Here is a 20,638-nt window from a genome sequence, read left to right on the forward strand (position 1 = left end):
TGCATTCTGAAGCCTCTGCCTCACCACAATTCCTACACCATTTCTAGCCTGTCCCCCTCCTGAGTAGTAGACTCGGATCCCAAGCCAAGTGGCTTTGCTGCACTGCCCTTTCATCTAGTCTCTTGGACACACAGGATGTCCAGCCTCCTCCGTATCATCATTTCATCCACTTCCAAGCTGCATCCTGTCAATGAACCTACATTAAGTGTAGTAATTCTCAGTTCATGTTTGGCAGGTTTATTGGTTTTACGTCCAGCTTTCGCTCAACAGAGCTATCCCAGGTAACCCAGGCAAGGCAACTAGACACCAGCCAGCCAGTAGCTTATTAACCCAAGGCTGCTGGGCTTTATGGTGGGCACACACTGGCCAATAGGGGCACATATACCCCTCCCACTGTTAGCACGGGTCTCTGGCATGGGTCAGAGTAGGGTAGGTCCTCAACCCACTTATCACCAGTAACTACCTATGCCCATTTTTGGCGACATTAGTCAACATGACCGAATCACCTAGAGCCATATTTTACACCATCTAGTGGCTAGCCTTGCCATGGTGTGCAGTCTGTGATCCATGTTCTCCTATCTTGTGGAAACTGCGCACCACAGTAGATGCCCAAAGTGGTTGGTCTGTACAACTGTTCCACCTATATGGCACCATGTAGAATCTGTGCTGCTGCCCACAGCTCCATTCATTGGTGAGTTTGAGATGGAAACACTCAGCATGTTTTTTGGACATGGAAGCAACCCCTCGGAGACATAGGGAGAACATGCAAACTCCAAACAAACACTGGTTGGACATCAGGTAGGAGCTTTGTACCTTGTGCATGGGAGGCAAAGGTCTTAACCACTAAGCCATCAGGTCTCTATCTTGAGCTGACACGCAAAAATGTAAACTGGTCCTGGTTGGAATAACACCAAAGAGCATTTGATATTCTAAAGAAAATTTCCAGTCCACCCACACTGAGATATAATGATGTTCATAAACCTGTAACTCCTTCTTTTGATGCTTCAAAGTACAGCCTTGGTGCAGCACGCCTTCAAAAAGATATACCAGTTGCTTATGCGTCCAGAATTTTAACCTAAACAGAGATGCATCATGAACAAATAGAGAAATAACTTTTGGCAGTAGTGGATGCATTTTCAAAGTTCAATGATTATATTTATGCTAGACTTATCCAAACAGAGACTGATCACCAAGCAATAGTGACAATTTTGAAAAAGCCAATGCATACAGCCCCAGCACATGATGCTAAGATTGCAAAAGTACAATTTCAATATTGCTTACAAAAAGGGCAAACACTTGTACCTTGCTGATGCTTTGTCATGTGCACCCAGACAAACAACAGAGCAGCATGAAAACGAAACTGCAGACTTTGAAGTAATGGAAGTCAAAAAATTTTCATCATCATGGCTTGATGAACTAAAGAATCACACAGCTTCAGACCCAATTCTCCAGAAGCTGAAAAGTATTATCAGTCAAGGATGGCAAACACAACAAACCAGTTTACCACTTGACATTCAGCAGTATTTTCCTTACCGAGACAAGCTCATGATGGAAGATGGAATCCTCATGAAAGGTCCATAACTGGTAATTCCTAAAGCATTACAACAGGAATATATCAAACTTTTGCACAGTGGTCACCCAGACACTGATTCAACCAAAAGAACTGCAAGAGGCAATGTATTTTGGCCTTCCATGTCCAATGACATAGAAAAGGAAATTTGCATATTCAGTTTGCAACAGTACCAAACTGCATCAACAAAAAGAACCACTTCAGCTACACCAAATTCCTGAATTACCATGGTCGACAGTTGCTACAGATACTTTCAAATGGAATGGACAACATTATTTAGTGTTAGTAGATAATTACTCAAATTGGTTTGAAATTGACCTTCTTCGTAGCTTGACATCCAGCAGTCATTACAAAATTGAAGAGACATTTTTCTGTCCATGGCAGAATGCATAAAGTCATGTCTGGCAATGATGCACAGTTTACAAGTCAGCAGTTTAAGAAATTTGCTGAATTTTGGGACTTTGTCCATATTACCAGGAATCCTGAGTATCCACAAGCCAATGGGTTACCTGAAAGTGCAAGTCAGAGTGCAAAATGTTTGTTAGAGGAATCCAAGAGAGAGATGGTACCGATGTTTCCCTTAACTTACTCAATCTCAGAAACATTCCTTGAGACAATTTGCTTGGTTCACCTACTCAAAGATTGATGCCCAGACAGGCAAGAACAACTCTTCTAATCAGCATACAAATGCTAGTACCAAATGTAAACAAGAGTGGTCAAGGCTCAACTTTCAAGAAAACATCAGTCAGAAAAGTCATACTATGATAAGGCCAGTAAATCCCTTAGACCATTACTATAAGAAGTTGTGAGAATGCAAACATCTAAAGGATACAACCAAGTGGGAATCATAAAGAACATTTGTGAGGAACCGAGATCTTAAAACATACAATCGGAAGGAATGGATTTCAGAAGGAATCAAAGACATGTGTTACATGTCTCTGAACCAGTGACGCAGCAGACTGCCTCTATTGACCACTTTGATTCCCAAAGTGACTCTACACTTGTTCAAATTCAAAAGGACAGTGTGCTTCCTTCAAATAATTTTGATGTAATCCCTAACATTCCAATTGTGGAATAATCCCCAGATAGTGTCTCTGTTGCTAAACCCAGTCAAAATTTCTATGGTACCAGGTCAGGTAGAATTTCCAGACCAAATCCAGAATACACAGCGACTTGGACTTAAACTCAGTTTTGTTTGTTAAAAAGTTGATATATTGTCTAGCTTTTAAAATGTCTTTGTTCTCCTATTTGCATGCTGAACAACATTAATGAGGAAGGATGTAGATCAGTGTGTATATTGTACCTAGTCAGCCACTGTAGTCAGAGCACATGCATGTAAGTTACTGAGCATGTGCGAGATCAGTGCCATTTTGTATAGCCATTCAGTGAGTGCTAGCTTGAATGCAGATGCGCATGTGAGTGTGTTAGAAGAAATGAGTCTGTCAGTAAGCATATGAAGTTCTACGTATATGTTTCAGTTACAGCTCCTGATGTGTTTATGTACAATAAACTACTTGAACCCATCCCGTGCCTCAGTGTCTCATTGAATAAATGAGATGTGATACCCCCCCACCATCCCACCCCCACACTTCTACTTCGAACTGGACTCTCAGAAAACTAATGCAAGGCAAAGTATGGACAGTGTCCTGTTTGGGAATATAGAGGCCAGATCTTTGCTGCTTGAAAATATTTGATTCTATTAGTCTTAAATGACTGTGATCTCCTGCATGTCCTGAACCACGTTGGTGCAGAGTGTGAATTAGTTCAGAAGAAACTGTTCACCTCTAAATTGGATGTCATGGTTCTCCTGGAAGACTGAATGCTCTCCCTAGGTGAGGAGGAAACAACTACCTCAGCTGAAGGAGTTAATATCTTGGGTCTTGTTCAGGATTGAGTGTAGAGTGGATTGGGAGGATGACCAGCAGGAGAGTGGAGTGGTGGAAGTGCTGCAGGAGTTGTATTGGATTGTGACAGTGAAACAGGAGTCGAGTGACATGATGTTCTCAATCTGCCAATCAGTCAGTGTCCCTATTCTCACCCAAGGCCATGACTGGACAGTGACTAAAAGAATGACACAGTGTACGCAAGTGGCAGAAATGAAGTTCTTTCCAAGGGTATCGGGGCTTATCTTCTGATAAAAAGGGCCCTTAGCAAATCCAGAAGAACATCAGAGTACAACTTTAAGAAGGCATCAGAGTGCAGCCACTACTCCAATGTGTTGAGAGGTATCACATGAGGTGGTTTGGGTATCTTTTTAGGATGCAGATGGAGCAACGTCTAATGCAGGTGCTTGGCACAGCAGGCTGTCAGGAGGCCACCTGGTAGATCCATAACGAAGAAGAAGAATTATCTGTTTCAGTATGTCTGGGAACAACAGGGGATCCTGCAGGTTGAGCTGGAGAATCGTTGCTGAGGAGGTCTGAAGTACCCCATTGAGTCTGCTACCACCAAGGACTCTCTCCAGGAAAAGAACTATAGAAAATGATGACTTTTCATTTATCTCATTTCAGAAACTTGCTACAAAATTAAAAAAAAAAATGAAGGAAAAAGCAAAGGTAAGCAATTGTAAAATAACACACACACACACACACACTCACTGGTATATTAATGCACTAAAAGTCCACGGATCATCAGCAATGTGCAGTTTTTATTTCATGACACAAAAGGCAGTGATGCAGTCTTTCTACATGACCGACTACATCACAATAAATCTCTGGAGAAAAAAGGTCTGCAGACTACCCTTTAAAACAGTCCAATAATCCCTTCATTGGAAAGAAGCAGGAGTCGCAGTTCATACAGATGCTCTCCCCTCTGAATTCTTTCACAGGAATATATCCAGGTCGGCTCAGAATAGTCCACAGCCATTCTTTACTACTGTGGTTTAATAAAACCAATGTTCCAGACAAACTGAACCATGCAGGAACCCTTTCTGATGAATACAAAAAGGTACCTTCTTAAAGTAACAGCTTTATTTACATCATTTTTTTACAGCAATAATTTATTTACACGATTTATATACACCATTCTGGCAATAACCATCATACTATGTTATGATATACATATACGATTACCTTTGTTTTTGAATGCATTTTAATCAGATCTTGAAATATCAACCACAATTCATTGAAACTTTGGTTGGGCTTAACTTGGGTCATGGGAGGGTCTGGGCAAGTCCAGGTTTCCCTGCTCCCTGAAATTAATGAACAGAGATTTGATGGTTTGAACTTCTAGACACACAACATGATCTGACCACAATCCACTTTACAAAGCAAGTTGCTAATACATTGCTGTGGAACAGAAAAACTCAGAGATCACCAGTCTTACAAACTAATACACATTAACCTTCTGTACATTTGGTGCATTCTAATATAATTACATGCACTCTTTGCTGCATTTACTTTACTCAGTTAAACATCTAAGCACTGGATAAGATGGGAAGCCCTCCAGCTTAGTTTCACCTCTGCTGCATCTTTTAATACTAGGTCTCATAAGACAGTCTACTAACTGCATTATGTTCACAGATAATAAACTTACTATCAACATTATAGATGCGTAAATAACTAACCTGGAGGCTTCTCACTCACCTAAAAACTTGTTCTGGGAGCTTTGTACACCTCCTTCACTAATCACATCAAAATGTGTTATGTTGAGGCTGTAAAAAGTCACTCTCAAAGCCTCCAAGAAATAAAATTTAAGCCTCAGCAAAAAAATCCAGCAAATCAGCTACCTTATGCATACTTCCCACAATCACCCTGAACAAGAACACTCCAAATCTACCACTCTAAATCACAGCAGAAACAAAAATGCTTTAGTGATAGGTGACTCTATTGTCAGGTGCTCTAACTCATCACTAAAAAGCTGGACGATGAGAGGGTTATGGTAAGTTGTCTTTCAGGAGTCAGGTTCTCTGATATTACAAGGGTCCAAAGCCCCTATCTCCTGCCAAATTTCACTAAAACGTGCAAGTGGTACATGCAGAAGTGAACAAGATGAGACATGTCAGATCTTTCCATGCATGTTACAAATGCAGGTAAGGCACCAATCCTGAGCAGAACCCTTCCTTCATTCAAATGATGCCTACATACACTGAAGCATTACTGGCTAAATTTCTACTTGCCAGCTGCCTCACGATTTCTATAACCATACATCTTTAACTATTACTGCTACAGTTCAGCTCCTCAAACCACCATCTGGCAGTGACAAAGACTTGTTAACATTTACAAGTGAATCAGAAGATTAAAGACAGAGATAACTGTAGTTTTTAATTGCAAATAACTACCAATAGTAAAGTAACTCATGATTCAGACATATATATATATATATATATATATATATATATATATATATACACACACACACACATATATATATATATATATATATATATATATATACACACACATATGTATATATAAGTCTGCAAGTATGACTACACAGGGAACTTCCAGCAGTGCTCAAAAGTTGTTATGCAACTGTAGATCCAAAGAAGAGTAGTATTTAAGTATGGACATTTTACTACAGAACTTGCATCTGGGCCCTGAGGTAAATACACAAACTTGACAGGTACAGTATTGTGTAAATAAAATAATAAGGATCCAGTTTCATTCCTCTGAAGACACCAGTGGCTGTGCTCATTTTAACTTGAGAGAATAAATCTAAGGATAAATAAAAGCACCCCCTTAAAAATACAACTGGAAAGAAAGGTAGTACTACTCAGCTAAGTATCCTTCCTAATTTTTTTCATTTCATTATGCTTACAGTAACAAGACTGTTCAGAATATACATAAAACACAATCTGGGTATGCTTGTAAAGCCTTTTTTATCTAACACTGTGAATCAAAAGAAATAAAATTGTAGTTCACACTGTAGCATGCAAATATATGCACAGCAAATGAATGATTTTATATATATATATATATATATATATATATATATATATACACACACACACACACACACATACATATATATACACACACACACACACTCACTCACTCTTGAGTTTCTGGCAGACTGTGGTACTCTCTTCCTCCTCATCTTTTTCATCACACAGACTACTACACATTCAAAAAGCACTTGTTCTTTTCACAGCATAATGACTCACAACTAAATAAGGCAGATGCACTTAAACATTAATAATCCTGCACTGTGTATATAAACAAAACAGATCAAGTCATGTGATGTGCATAAAGCTTATTGATATCCACCCATGTCTAGGATGTGTGGCTCAAATTTCATTACTTCATTGTTATTTCATTTTACTATAAGTCTAGCCATGTACCACCTACTTATGTCAAGATCCACTGAAATCCTAAACATGGTCTCCACTACATAGTGAAACTCCCTGTTACTTATTGCTCTTGCTACCATTAAGATACGTAACACTGCAAGGAACATTTACAGTTAAAGTTAGATGTATAGTGACAACTACCTGAAAGCTATTCATGTGCTTTGACTGCTGATAAACTGCAGTATTAGGGAGCACAGCCACATAAGTAAGAGTCTAACATCAGTCTCCTGTCTTTAGAAAAGGATGGTAATTTTTTTCAAAGTTCAACACTTTAACATGACAGTTTAGAAACAGAAGAAATCACATATACAGTAGATATCTTATATTACTTGTGACCAAATCAGAAGGCATCACATATACAGTAGATATCTTACATTACTTGTGACGGACAGTGAGGTTAGCTCAAATATACATTGCCTTGCACATCACTTTGTCAGAGTACCAACAGATTCAATCAATCAGATAATTTCCATAGTTTTAACTTGGTGGGATTTAAAAACCAAGTTTGCTTATTCAAAATTTCCCAAAGTCCATGTTTCAACACAGGTTACATAACAAGGTAAATAGTTCAAGAGAAAAACAGAACAGTTATGTGCAGGGGTGGCAAGCATGATAGGGGGTCTATCCTTTACATCTAAATATTTCAGGCATCTACAAAATGCAGAAATAACTCTGGTAATAGGAGAAGGGTGCCTAAATAAGTTTATACAGGCTACGATTAAAGAAAGGCTGAACTAACTAGATTCTTAGTAAATTCATAACCCTTACAGTCAAGAACCCTGAATGTCAGCATTCTTGATATATTTTAGACAGGTTTCCATTTGGCCCACTGTTACCCTGTGGTAATTTCTTTTTGTCCCAAAAATATTTAGTTGTGATTTAAGGTCACTTACAGGGGGAGTGTTCGGAGTCTTCCAAATGCAGATGATAAATTTCTTTGCTTCCAGAATAATCAAAGTTTGTTTTCCTAAAGACCAAATACAAAAGACTGGTCAGCTGTTCTAGGATGTCTACTACATTTGGACAAGTGTAGAACATCTGCAACCAATCCCTTCTTTCCACTGACTGACATCTCAAAAAGTGCCATTTGACCCCAGCAAGATTTTCTCCAATCTAGCTGGTGTATAACATTATTTGTAGTGTAACTTTCAACCAGAGATCCTAAACTCTCTTGAGTTTAAGTACCATGCTTGTTAACTCATAGCCTTTCATTTATTTGAGTGCTTAGCACTTAATCCAACCTGCCATGATATTAAGAATTAAGGGAATTTTACTAAACAGAAAAGTCTGAAAAAATCTAGAAATTAGGGTGTTAGTTGTTATTCCAACTGCTCTTATTTCAGGTAGCAATATAATTAGGTCCATGTCTCTCATTTCCTCCTCCTTAAACCGTGTTACTGCTTTAATCTATAATAGCAAATGTATGCATTATTCAGATGATTATCTTAGTGTTCTGCTTCATGCCAAATCCTTACTGTTATTGTACGATAAGAGACACCAGTACTTCAGCAATGTCTTTGTTACTCTTCCTCACTACTTCAAGATTCACCTCACCAGCTCCACAGAATCCTATTTGTATTAGAGCATTTTTTAAGTCGGGAGGTCCTCCAAAACTTAGGAACTGATGCCCTAATACCTAGAAGGACTTTAGGAAGGTCAAAAATTTCATCCAGCATTAAAAAAACATCAAACCAATCCACACCGTGGAGAAGGGACACTTGAGCTGACAACACTTTCCACCACATCACTTTATACGAGGGGAGCTAAGCTTTAGCTTGGACATTAAGGACTGTAGCATGCCAATAAAGTTGCACATTTGGAACAGACAGGGCCCACCCCAAACTAAAGAGGAATCTTGAGCTTTTCCCATGCAATTTGCAGCCAGTGTCCTTCTTAGCAGAGCTCTTTCATACATCTAGTCACTTTCAATAATAACAGAGCTTCTGATGGGAATCCTAGAGCCTGCATATTACATACAGGTAGTAGAACAACAAACCACTGCAAAACTTGGGTATTCTGATGCAAGTCCAGTGATAAGCTTTAGAGTTTGCTAACTACACACCTAAATACTTGGTAACTCGCCTTGTTGACTTATAAAGGGTAGTCTCTATTGTATCCTGATTGTACTCGACATTTATTGAAACTGCTTTGGTTTTAGCAAGATTAACTTTGATCCTGAAAGAGGCCTAAAGTTTTTTAACATATTATATAATAATGGAAGATTCTCTTTCAGTTTCATTAGTGTTAATAAAATATCATCTGCAAATAATGACAGCTTCAGATGCATGTCCTTCCATCAAGAGCCTCATACCAGGAGCTCTCTGATTTCCTGTGTTAAGACATCAAAGTATAGAAAGAGGAGTGGAGATAGGGGACAGCCCTGCCTAGCCCCTTGGTCAAATGAAATAACTACGCTAGCCCCACCACGTCTTTAACTAATGGTGAGGCCTGCTATACATTCTTTGGATTGGATCAATAAACAGTTATGCAGAAGACATTCTTTTTAAAACTGCAGATATATAGTTGCAGTTGACCATATCAAAAGATTTCTCTGCATTCAGACTTAGTAATACCAGGGGTCTATTATTTTAAGTGCATCTTCCGATACAAAAACGGTTTAAGTGTAGAGTCAAATGTTTGCCCCCCCCTCTATAAAACAAGACTGATCTCCATTAATAATGGAGGGAAAATCCTCACCAAATTACAGGCTATAATGGTCATTAAAACTATATAATTATAACAGTGTCTTCAGATTGGTCATTATGATCCTGGGAGTGAGGGATTTTCCCATTCCTTTAAAACTGTCACTATGATTACCTGTCTCCATGTATCTTGAGGGGATGCCCCATGCAATATTTCATTGCATCTCCATATCTCTACTGGAGATTTGCCCACACTAGGGACCTCAAAGCAGCTTTCAATGCTTCCTCCTCTGTGATGTCAGTTGTAAGATTTGCTTTTCTGGTCTTCACTGAGGATTGGAAGGTTTTCTTTTGTTTACATAATCTATGACATCTGTACCTTGTTGAGAGACAGTCTGTGGTGGTGTATATAACTCGCGTTTATATTACTAAGAATTTTTAAAATCTCTGTTGGGTAAACTTGCCATATACTTTATTTTTGGTCCCAGATTTCTTTAATAATTCTGGTAACTTGCTGCTGCCTCAGTTTAACAGCCAACATTCTTAAAGCCCCTATGGGAATGGCTAAAAAGATTGATATTTCACAGACAAGCTGTGAAAACAATCTCTGATCTATCTGCTTTTGGAAAGTTCAGATTTTAACTCTTATTCTCTTCTTTCCTGGGGCAGTAAAAAGGTTCTGGGTTGGAGCTGCAGCGTACTTAACTCTTGGAACAATGTATAATATTGTCTACATATCTCAACCAAAGGATAGAGCAAAGTACTGCAGTATTATGGGCTTAATTCTACTTTTATAATAATCCCACTTATTTGGGGGTAGTAATTACCATCCTTTCTATGGACAGCTTCAATGTTTCTGGTAATCAGTTAGTAAAAGAGGGGTTCTCCAGGGTATAGCTTGGAAGTCTCCAGTGCTCGGGCATGTACTCCTTGGACTCTCTGCCCATAGCAAGCTAGACTGGAGCATGATAGTGAGAGGATGAATTACAAACATATGTATAAGGTATTTCTTTTATTTAAGTGTATAGATTATGTCTAGTCTCGACCACTGCTTACGTCAGGAGGAACAGTAGATATATTTTATTTAACATTTGTTTACCGGGAAAGTCCTACTTGAAACCAAGCCAATTTTCAGCAGAGGCATGGGGAAAAACACTCCAGACACATGTCTTTGTAACAGGGGAAGGAAACCAGAGAAAACCCACATGAACACTGGGAGGACATGCAGACTCCACACAGAAGGCACTCCAGCCGAGAATCAAACCGGAGAACCTTTTGTTGTGATGTGACTAAGCTACTGCTGCACCACTGTGCCACCCCCTAAATTATCCTCTAACATCTTTCCACCCTACTTGCTTAAGCCAGGTTTTTACAAATTTACTCTGATGGAAGAGCCACCAAATTCTGGGAGCCCCTGAAACATCAGTCAATGCTGTTACCAAGTTTTAGACTCCCATAACCAAAACTGTCCCTTCAGCAAATGCAGTAAATCCAGCCAAAATCAGTTTAACTCTCCTCCTTTCAATCCCAGAGGTAGACATCAATTGGCAAGGGTTGACCTCTCATGTCCTAGATAACCTTTTACTGCTACATACCTCCACCAATCATCACTTCTTTGCACTTGTAAGTTAAAGGGGAATGTACAGGAAAGCAATAACCACTGGCTCATCTTCCCTTTCTGATAGAATGAAGATCCCACCAAAGTATAGCCTGCTTTCTGGAAATGCTTATGGGCCTCATTGTGCAAATGGGTCTCCTATAAGCTACTGACTCTGCCCTGACCCTCTCAACAATGGCTAAATACCCTATCTCACTTCACTGGATAACACAATCCATTTACATCTCAAGATAGCGAAGACCAAGTTGTGTTGGGTTGTGAGTGCATAGTTACTGTTAGCAAAGTACTGTCTATAAGAATACACTCTAGGATAGTACTTAAGATAATAACAATCTAGAGAAACTTAACTATTATCTTTAATCCTTTGCCTGACTTTTAATGGCAGATGCTTTCCACCATTCCTTTCCTAAGGACGGTCATTTTGTTTTTTGATCATTTCTGATTTCCCTCCTTTGCATGAATCACAGCAGTCATAAGAACACTGCTTCTGTCTTTCTTTCTTTTACAGTATATGGGGGGGGGGCTTAACCAATACTGGTTTTTACACAAAATAGGTAAAAACAGTGAGCTACAATACATTCAGTGCACTTATAATCACTGAAATATGAACACTAACATGAAACAAACATTACTTAAACTGTATAATGACCAATCATGTCACATGCAATTACTGAAAAGCCCTATATATACATACATTATAAATCCTAAGAACTATGCAAAACTGATATTCACTAATCCAAGTTACAACTACCTTTAAAAGGGATATAAACTGAGATCCTGTAGTAAATGGACAGTGTAACAGTGTACCACAATATTTGGTAACTTACAATACAAATTTATATTGAATCTTCAAAATATTATATATGGAATAATATTTAGTACAATATAATGTTAAATAGTAACAGCAGACACTATTTCATACATAGCTAGAAGCTGTCAGTTTCTAACTTCTACAAGGAAAAGCTGAAATGCTTACATGTTAGATCTGGAAAGGTATGGTATAAGCATGCTGTGGGCTAGACTAACTTATAAATGTGTTACTTTGCAAATTTTTTTCTCAAACTTAACCCAAAAATGAGATTATACTTCTAATGGACTCAAGCATTTGTGTAAAACTAGCACGTCACATTCATTCAGGTTCCTTGTCGTTGAAAAGGTTTATGAAAATGAAAGGGGTGACATTGTGAATTCCACTGAAACTTCTGAAAGTAGGTGGATCATTAGGCTGAGGGCAGACAAGGGAAGAGGGTTAAATGATAGGGTACCCCTCAAACCCCTTTTTGAAATGCAGACCATTGTTTAAATAAGGTATTGAAGTGAGCTGTTACTTTCTCACTTTTTGATTTTTCATGTACTTTTTTATATTTTTTTTATATGCATTTATATGAGTAATAGTTTTTATGGCATGTATCTATTAGATGCATAAATGTTTAGATGTATAATCTGTTTTAAATGTAGTGATTATTTTCTGATGTATTACTGTAGTCGCATTTTAGTTGTATTTGTGCTGTTCTTTTCATTTGCACCGTCTCTTTTAGGTTCAGAGCGTAACACTTTATGTGATATGAGTGGTGTTGACTTTCTGAGTACTGCTATTTACTGATGGAGTTTTTAAATGCATTTTAGGTCTGATGAAGTGGTGTGTCTACTCTACGAAAGAGCTCACCTAATAAATAAATAATTGTTCTGTTATACGACTATTCTGCTGTTGGTTGGTCTGTTGGATGCTTCTGTGAAATCTACCTTCTTTATCTTTACCCAGCAGCCCTTCTATACTAGCTGTGACTTGGTTTGCGTTTTAAAACTCTAAATGATGTTGCACCTTTGCTGGAAGAAACATGTCTTGATATTGTTGCAGTAACACTAAAAATCAAAAAATGGGAACCAAATATCTTTGGATACAATACAAAGCAAGAAAGTAATATGGAATAACCTCCCCCCAGAATATCTCTTCAGCACCATCTATCTCACTGTTCAAAAAGTCACTTAAGTCACACTTCTTGCATTCCTGGCTTTGTCCTTGCATCATGAATGCTTTCCTGCTCCCCTCCAATCCTTCCTACCTTCTTCTCTTCTCTGCTTACTGTCTCTATAATACAGTACTAAAAACTCCTCAAATACTGCCATACAGGGCCTACTATGTGTAAATTAAGCTTGCTTGGAACAAACCATTGTAAATTTATTATGTCTTGTATGATGTCTCTTGCTTGTATTGTTTAATGTGGACTTTTTTTTTCTCCCAAGGCCTCAAATACTGCCATCTAGGGCCTACTACATGTAAATTTAAGCTTGCTTGGAACAAACCATTGTAAATTTATTATTTCTTGCATGACATATCCTTGATTGTATAATTATCACTGCACATATTGTTTAATGTGGAGCTTTTCTCCCCGGGCCTCAGCTGTAAATGGACCTCATTCCAGTCGGACTTTCCAGGTCAACAAATGTAAAATAAAAATAAAAATACAAAAGTAAAAGATTCAAAACAAAAGGACAAGTAAATACATAGGAAGAGAATCTCCTAAGTGGCACTGAGTACTGATGGCTAAGAAATCAAAGTTATTACTGACGACAGATGCTACCATGCCAGATGTTAACTGGAACACACGGAGTGCAGCCTTATCTAAAAGCAATAACATTCCTGAAATCCTGCAAAAAAACAAGCCTTAACTGACAAAAGAATCTAGTTTAGGAAGATCAGTTTCAGACTTGTTTTTCTCAAATGTAGATGGAGAGAGGAAATGGTTAGCCACCTGGAAACAGGTTCATATTCAAGAGATCCAGAGTTAAGCCATTCTAAAGTGAGGTTTCTCAATTTTAAGTGACAAGAAAAATCAAAATTCCTCCCTTTTATCCATAAAGCCTTGTTCTCTGATTGCAACTCGCCAGATCTTAAAGTATGCAATTGTCAGTGGAAGTAACGACCTAATTATAAAACATGACAGAACAAATTACACCCTTCTGTCAGGGGAAGAGGATGAGAGGAAGATGAACCATAATCATACAGATATTCTGTTATAGTAAGTATAGAAGTTTGGGATCTCTCAGTCGGGTTTGTCCTTCTCATCACTAGCATAGTCTTTAGTTGACCCTCCTGGATGACATCATGAAATAACTGTCACTTTCAAATCAACAGTGGAATTTTGTTTAAATTATAAAGTACAGTACAGCTGTGTAAGCAATGCTCAAGATATTCAGAGTTATTTCCATTGTTCCTCTAACTTTGCAAATCATAATGTAAGTAAAGCAAAAAGAAATGTCAAACTGGATAACAACACTGATAAGATGGTCTGAAATATCTACCATGGGATTGATATATCAGCCATGAGATTTCAAAATGGAAGTAGTGCTCTGCAAGGTACATCTATATTACTGTGCAAAGTAAACCCATGAAACAACATTATCAAAAGTAATATTTATGATTATATGACCAGTCTTAGATCAAGAAAAATAGAAACAAGAATTCTTAATTCAAGCTTTGTTTAAAATAAATCTATTGATGTTAATTTTATATGCTCAGCATCAAAACATATATACAACAAACAGTACTATACAACCAATTTGTCCTTACATCAGGCTGTTTCGATAGAAGGTTTATATACTATGCTTAAGTAGAAGCTAATTAAATGTTTTTTGTGTATTTAAGGATAATTTAAAATACATCTGCTTACGTTAACCAGCATCAATTCCCAGCTCAAGAAAAATACAAACAGCAATATATTTACTCACTCTTTTGGATCAGGAAGCAAAAATTTTGGTTTCAAAATGCATTTACTTATGTTGATCACAGTACAAACTAGAGTATCGATAGCTGTATTCAGATGAATAAAGCTATATATATTTATGCTTAATTACTTTACTTTTCTTGGATCGAGAAAATAACAGAGATTAAGAAATTACAGTTGTGTAAAATCTTAACCATAGCAGTAGGCGTCCTTCTCTTCACTGTTGCAGTATTCTTGAAAAAAGTAATGTCCCGTCCCAGGCAACCTATCACTCGGCTAGTATTGAAAAGCTTGAAAGGATCTTGCTTGCGCCGTACATCCTACTTATGCTCCTTGCACAGAATATAGGGAAAAAAGGGACATACAGATGCAACTACCCCATAAATGAATTGCCTGAGGACAGAACAATCCTCATAAGACAAATGAGTCAATGCACATCCAGAAGGAAAAAAGGCAAAATAAATTAGAGGGGGTTGGTGGGAGGGACTGAATACTGCAACAGTGAAGAGAAGGACAACTACTGTTAGGGTAAGATTTTACACAACTGCACTATGTCCTTCTATATCACTGTTGCAGTATTTTTGAAAGAAGTTAGAGTAAAAAAGCTCAAAAACAGAATGGGAGGTGGAAGACTGTGAACAGCCCTCAACAAACCCACATAAAATGGTTTCAGCAAAATCTACTCTGGCCCTAGAAACCATAACCAAAATAATGCTTAGTAAAGGTATGTACTGAAGAACAAGTAGCAGCTTCAAGATTGTGATCGCACATGAAGACACGAGAAGAGGCAACAGCCCTGAGCTCTAACAGAAGCAGACAGAGATTTGCCATGAAAAGAATAACAAAAAGAAATTGCCTTAGACATCCAGGAGGAGATGGTTTGCTTAGAAACAGCCAAACCCAAAGACTTGGGATGAAAGGAAACAAAAAGCTGATCGGACTTGTGAATAGTCGTAGTGTTATCCAAACAGTGCCAGAGCTGTCTGTGCAAATCACAGGTATGCAGGACCCTCTTCTCAGTAGCAGACTGAGGAAAAGAGAAAAAGAAGGGAGTTGTACTGACTGATTTAAGGACAAATCATTTACTGCCATGGGCATAAAAGAAGGATGAGTACAAAAGGACACCATGTCCCTGTGAAAAAACAAAAAAGGAGGAATGGCCATAAGGGTCTAGAGCTCAGAAACCCTCCGAGCAGAAGTAACAGCCAGCAACAAAACAGTCTTCCAGGTAAAATGTTGCAAAATAAGCAGAAACTGCATGCTCAAAAGGAGCCTCAGCCAAAACAAAATTAAGGTCCCAAGGATGAAGAATAGTTTTTCTTGGAGGCCTAATATGCAGGATGCCTTTAAGAAATTGAATGAGAGGTCAAAAGAGGAGTCATGGGCAGACAAGCAGAAACGTCTGACAAATGGGCCTTCACAGAAGAATAGGCCAAGCCAGACTGGAGCAACTCACACAAAATAAGAGAGGACCAGAGGGACCCCCACTGAAAAAGGTCCTGGTTTACAAGCATGGCACCAGACTAAAAATCTCTTCCATTTGGATACATAAGGTTTTCTGGTTGAGGGTTTCCTTGCCTCCTGTAAAACCCTGAGCATGTCCTCAGAAAAGAGGTGCTGGAAAGAGATCAAAACCCAATCACCCACAATGTCAGTTGCAGAGTGGACAAGTGGGGATGGATGAGAGACCCCTTTGTCCTATGTGAGGATATCCAACCGGTGAGGCAACTTGTGATGATTGCCCCTGGCCGGATGTATTAAGACGGGGAACCATTGCTGTTATGGTCAAAAGAGAGTCACTAGCAAGATTCGTGGGAGTCCAACTGAATCTTCTGCAGGACTCTTGGAAGTAGAGGAAGAGGAGGGAAAGAATAAAGAAACCACCCCTTTCATGGAAAGGATAGGGCATCCGTTTCCAGACCAGATGGCATGGCACTGTAGAACGAGAGAGAGGAAGGTGCCTGTTCAGTGGGGAGGCAAAAAGATCTACCTGAGGAATACCCCACCAATCAATGGACAATGTCCAGAAACAAGTTTCTGTGATGCATCCACTCATGAGCCTGTGTTTTGGACCTCCTCAGTGTGCCACAAGATTGTGCTCTGAAGGAATGTAGGCTGCCTGAAGAGTTAACTTATAACAGAGAGCCACTTCCCAAGCACCATCCTGCAGAGGAGGAAAAATGTTATGCCCCTGCTTGTTGACATACCACATCACTGTAGTGTTGTCTGTGTACACCTTCAAAGGGCCTGGACAGAACATGGGGTGAAAAGCCTGAAGGGCCAGAATCAGAGCTCTCATCTTTTTAATGTTGTCATGGTTTGATTTCTGATGGGAAGGCCAAAGACCCTGAACTTTCAGGTGACCAAGAGAAGCCCCTCACTCCTTATTCGAGGCATCAGTAAATAGCTCCTGAGAAGGGACTGGAGGCTGAAAGGAATGTCCTGGGTTGAGAGCAAACTGCCAAATCCACCACTCAGATTCCTTCTTGAAACAGGGAAGGAGAGGGACACAAAGTCAAAAGGTGATGATGCTGCAGCCAAATCGGCTTGAAGTACGAATGAATCTTCCACATATGCAGTCTGGCCAGAGGAAGCATCAGAACAGAACAGGCCATGAATCCCTGAATCCCAGGGCACAAAGAAACTCCCAGGCTGGCATGGCAGTCAGGGGAAGAAGAGACTAAGAACGCTGTCAAAGACAATACTTCTGGAGGTGGAACAGAGGCCAACATTGGCACCATCGGAATCTTGCAACCCAGATACACATGATCCTGACAGGGAGACAGGACAGACTTTTGGAAGCTGGTAGTAAACCTCAGACTCTGAAGAAGAGAGATGGTGAACTGCAGATCCTGCAACAACTGACTGGGAGAAGATGCCTGAAGCAACAGGTCATCTACATAAGGAAAAATCTGAATGCCTTGGAGTCTACAGAAGGCAATCATGGGAGCTAGGCACATTGTGAATAACCTTGGGGCAGTAGAGAGGCCAAAGGGCAAAGCACAGAACTCAAAATAAGAGGAAGACACAGAGAAATGTAAAAACTTCCTGTAGAGAGGGTGAATAGGGATATGAAGGAAAGCATGTTTCAGATCCAAGAACACCAGAAAAGCCTGGAGTAATAAAAGAGAAAACAGAGTTTGAAGAGTAAACATCGAAAAGAAAGGATCTTGAGAAAGTTGCTGAGCTGAGAGTGATCCAAAACAGGTTTCCAAGTGCCCTCCTTTTGAGAAACTACGAACATCCTGGAATAAAAACCCCAACCCACTTGGGAGAGGGGTGGGGAGCTCAAATGGTTCCTTGCTTCAACAGGGACTACAGAACCTCCAGGAAATGAGGATGTTGCTCTAAGAAATCCCAGAAAAAGGAGGGAGAGATTTCCACACCATGAAGTATGCCTGACAGATGATATAAAGAACCCAAGAGTCTGAAGTGATGAGACACCAATCTGGAAGCCAAAGGGACAAATGAACTTGGTCTAAAGGTGGGGGGGGTGAATTATCAAAGAGAATTAGGCTTATCAGACAAGGGAAGCTTTTGGGAGACAGAAATCTGAGAAGCCTTAGCAGAAGGGGCTTGCCTCCCACCCCTCCTGCCGTAGAGACCTGGCGAGGAGCTGCCTGCGAACAAAAGCAGATCTAGATGGATAATTACTCTGGAACTTGGTGATAGGAATGGCAAAAATATGTTTATGGTTCTACAAGGCTTTACCTTTCTCTTGAAGAAACAAACAAGTCAGCAACAGCATTCCCAAAAAGATGAGCATTATCCAAAGGAGGATCCAACAACTTGGCCTTACTGTCCTTAGGAAAGGATTGGAGATGAAGCCAAGAATAATACCTCATGATGGACCCAAAAGCTCCAGCCCTAGAAGAAGCATCAACAGCAACATAGCCACAAAGAGTGGTGAGCCACTTGAGAAGCAGAACCTAAAAAAAGATAGGGAAGAGGATTTGTCATCAGAATCAGGGAGGGCAGTGATGAACTGACAAGCCTGAGCTACAAAGGCCACAGCATACCTGGTCATGTGGGGCTGGTAATCAATAGCCCTAAAGACTAAAGTAGATGAAGTGTAAACTTCCTTGCCAATCTTCTTCATTGCCATGCTATCCTTATCATTAGGCAAAAGTTTGGAAGCGGGCAAAAGTTTAGTATATTTGTCAGAAGAAACTGACACCACAGCAGGTTTAGCAGAGGGACATTTAAATAAAAACAGACAATCCTCAGGAACCTTAGAAAACTTAGCAGATTTCTTAGAAGCAGAAGGCTGAGAATCAGGAGATTTGAAGCAGCAAAGAAAGTATCTAACAAGGTGGCCAGCACAGGAGGAAATGTCCGTATTTTAGGAGTAACCACCTGAAGCAACTCATAATATCTTCTCTGAATATCCGACACTTGAGAAGAATCGCCCTTAAAGAATTCCATCATCCCAGCAATTGTGCCCCCAAAAGGATAATTCCTTGAAAGGAGACTCAGATTAAACAGACTCATCTGCATCAGACCCATAAGGCAAAGGCATCTGTAAAGACTAGGACTAAGACCCCTCACCAGACAGGGAATTTTCCTCCAAGGAATCTGATTCCACAAAGTGTTTAGAAGGGGTAGAGGTCCAAGGAGGAGCAGGTACTGAAACCCTTTGAAAAGGATTTTGGGCCATTAATGCAGAGAATTAGCCCCATGTTAACTCCTGCCATTCCCTTCGAGGATCCAAAGGACAAGGGGAAACATGCTTCAGTGTTGGTTGTTTCTTAGAAGGAACATCAACCCTAACAAACACCAGAGGTTCCGACCCTTGGCGAGATCTGAGAAGAGAACCTGGAACTTCCACCCTGACCAATATCTGCAGAATCCCTCTAGCACCTTCCGAGATAAATCAACCATGGTTCCCCCCTCCATGTCCAGAGCAGATGCCTGCAAAGCCTTTGAGGACATGCAAAAAGACAGAGCCATGTGGCCTCCAGCAGGGTCACTGCAGAGGAATCCGATGGAAACCCCAAACAACCTACACTGCTAGTACCTGCTTATAGATGGACATCCAATGAATCCAGCCAAGACTTCTTGGCCTTCTTCCTACCAAGCGGGAGCATCTCGGAGTTAAACGATTCCACCATGGTACCTTTGGGTAACCGTCTAAGCCATCGGTTCTCAAGATGAATGGCCATGGAGGACAAACAGCTACACAGTGACTTGGGCACAAATGCATAACAGATGCTACAAGAGGTATGGTTGTGGGAAGCACCCAAACAAAAAAGGTACTGATTGTGACAATCCTTATGAAAAATCTGCCTCCCACACTCACATTTTCCCCTCTTGGATGACATGAACTCTAGGAACTGAAAAAAAATATAAGACCAACAAAGAAACATTTAAAAGAAAAAAAGAAAAATAAAATAATAACCACAATGGGGTACTTATCTGGTGTTCTAAGAGGTTAGAACAGCAACAAAAGGATCAAAACACCCTGCAACAACGGACTTCAAACTGGTAGCAAAAGAAGTTCTGGGTAGTTGTGTCTCTATGTCCCTTTTTATGCCTTACATTCTCTGCAATGAGAATAAATAGGATGTACGGTGCAAACATTTATTTATTTATTTTTAAAATTTGTTTGGCAGGATAGTCAAAAAGGAAAACAAGTGTCCGTTTTCAGCGGACTCCTGGGGAGAAAAACTCCATAAGTTTACAAAGAGAAGAAAAATTTACAAAAGAGATATTACAGAGCAGTAGCATACACACTGTAGACTTTACAGCAGTTAGTATACAATAAAAATTACTACAAAAGAGATAAGAACCTAA

This window comes from Protopterus annectens, chromosome 3.part1 (assembly GCF_019279795.1).
Source record: "Protopterus annectens isolate FY-2018-M chromosome 3.part1, PAN1.0, whole genome shotgun sequence".
Taxonomy (NCBI): domain Eukaryota; kingdom Metazoa; phylum Chordata; order Ceratodontiformes; family Protopteridae; genus Protopterus; species Protopterus annectens.